This window comes from Rhinopithecus bieti, unplaced genomic scaffold (assembly GCF_001698545.2).
Source record: "Rhinopithecus bieti isolate Rb0 unplaced genomic scaffold, ASM169854v2 scaffold_68502, whole genome shotgun sequence".
NCBI lineage: Eukaryota > Metazoa > Chordata > Mammalia > Primates > Cercopithecidae > Rhinopithecus > Rhinopithecus bieti.
Genome location: NW_016825621.1, coordinates 9,022 through 11,674, shown reverse-complemented (window position 1 = coordinate 11,674; position 2,653 = coordinate 9,022). Strand labels below are relative to the sequence as shown.

Genomic DNA, 2,653 nt, shown 5'->3' with positions numbered 1-2,653 from the left:
GAAAACCTGAACAGACCAATAACAAGTTGTGAGATTGAATCAATAATAAGTCTCTCAACAAAGAAAAATTCAGAAGCAAATGACTTCACCACTGAATTGCACCAAATCTTTAAAGAAGAATTAATACCAATTCTTTCAAACTATTCTAAAACTGAAATAGAGGACACTTTTCTAATTCATTCTACAAGGCCAGTGTAACCGAAAACCAGAGAAGGACACAATAAAAACAGAAAACTACAGGCCGATATCCTTGATGAACATAGATTTTTAAATCCTCAACAGAATACTAATAAACTGAATCCAACTATATATCAGAAAGATAATATACTGTAATCCCAGCACTTTGAGAGGCCGAGGCGGGTGGATTGATTGAGCCCAGGAGTTTGAGACTAGCCTGGAGAACATGGCAAAACCGCATCTCTACTAAAAATATAAAAATTAACTGGGCATGGTGGTGCACACCTGTAATCCCAGCTACTCGGGAGGCTGAGGCATGAGAATCGTTTGAACATGGGAGGTGGAGGTTGCAGTGAGCCAAGATCGCACCACTGCACTCCAGCCTGGGTGACAGAGTGAGACTTTGTTTGAAAAAAAAAAAATACATTCTGGAAAGTGGAGGTAACTGAATGTAAAATTCTCACAGCAATTTAATAAAACTGTCCCAGATGGTTAGCTGAGGCCAATACCTAATGAGGACAAAAGGCTTGTCTGTGAGGAATTTTGGATGATACCTGGAGAAATATTATGCTGTGCATAAACCAAATTTAATTGCTTTCATGAGTGTTGTAAAGTTTCATATAATAAAAGTTTTTTCTACATGCATTTGAATTTCACAGCAAGAGTGGCAGAGAATACCTAAACACAGAAGAAAGCATTCATTCAAGACATCTAACTCCTTGATATAATGCATACAGTACAAAATGATTACACTATCATTACATCTAGGGCTTTCTGTAAGTACAAGGTGGTGGCTGTGGAAAGCACTGCCCCCAGTATCAACATCTAGAAAGCATCCATCACCCTCTACGTGTGTTCTCTTTTAGTGTTTTTTCTTCATTTTTTAAAACTTTGCTGTTGCTAATTTTAGCAAAGTGGGTAAAATAGAATTGTAATCATTGAACATAGCACTCTGACAATCAAGACACTTAACACCTTAAATCTTCTGGGGCAAAGAAAGCACTGTGCAACATTTAGAAATCCGATTAACAAACAAGGTCATCACAAATTTTCCTTGCTTAAAGACTTCCACAACTTTCCTAATCAGGTCATCATAGGAGGTCTGGCTTGTTTATTTCAAAGCTAACAAAAGAAGATTCTGGTTCTGGAGTGATGTGAGTAGTAAGTTCCATCTGATTTCATTCCATTCATCAAATATTCAAAAGGATTAAATATTGTGTCATCAGTGACAGAACCTGGAATCAGGTCACAGATTCCACTCTTACGAGTGACATTCTTTGCAGTAACACCATCTTTCATGTAGAACCGGTCCATAACTGCTGGGTCAGGTTCACTTCATCAGAATTTCCAGGGTTTGATCTGGCTGACTGATTACCCAACTCTCTGGGAACTTCAGAGTATATAAGTACTACCAGTCAGAATTCATATACCCCATACAATATGCTGCTCCATTTGGGAAAATTGCATTGAGAAACTCTATGTCTTCCTGGAAATTCTGGTTAGGGTACCCTTGGTGAGAAGGCTTAATAAAATTCTCATAAGATTAAAAGAAGCTTTGAATAGAGTCAAATCCACTGTAACACCCAGCAAGCTTCGACAGAGGAACCAGTGTTTTAAGCAAGAGAGTGGTACCACATGTCTTCAAAATGAAACGTCTCTTGGAGACAAATATGCTACTCTCACTGAGTACATAAGCTTCCTGCCTGTCAGTTTTTGCCACACTTGATTGAACATTACACATTCTTCAAAAATATGTCCCACTCAGATCTTGGAATACTGCTAAGATTCCCACATCCTTCCTTTGTATCAGGCTGCTACCAGGAGAACCAAACCTTCAGCAGCTTCTTGGTCCCTTCAAAAAATTTTGCAGCTTCCATCACCATGAGACTAGCAAGCAACCAATAACCACAGAAAATCAACTAAATTAAAGCTTTTCTTCTGCTGCTGCCACTGCTGCTGCAACTTGTTCTATCTGTGTTACTAAAGTCCGGGTTCCTTTCTTTGCTATAATTTTGTGATTGAAAGTTCAATGTGAGTCCATCGGAAATAAAGGCAGATACAGTTCAGTCTCTTGTATTTCACTGCTTCCCCATTAAGAGAGTAGAGCAAGTGCCAGCTAATGTTGCCAGTGAAAGTCTAAACCTCTTTTCTTTATAAATTACCCAGTCTCAAGTGTTTCTTTATGACAATGCAAGAACAGCCTAACACAGTATTACATAATAATAAAGGGTGCAATACAACAAGATTTAACTATCCTAAATATATATGCATCTAACATTGAGCACTCATATTCATAAAACAAGTTCTTCTTGGCCTATGAAAATAATTAGACAACCGCACAATCATAGCAGGTTCAATACCCCACTGACAGTGTTAGACAGATCACCAACACAGAAAACTAACAAAGAAACTGGACTTAAACTCAACCCTTGACTAATTGGAACTAATAGCTATCTACAGAACACTCCACCCAACA

General features: G+C 38.2%; 1 pseudogene; it reads right to left on the bottom strand.

The window, feature by feature from the left end:
• Positions 1-1,060: 1,060 nt before the first annotated feature.
• On the bottom strand, positions 1,061-2,054 carry LOC108522705 (S-adenosylmethionine decarboxylase proenzyme pseudogene; annotated as a pseudogene).
• Positions 2,055-2,653: the final 599 nt, after the last annotated feature.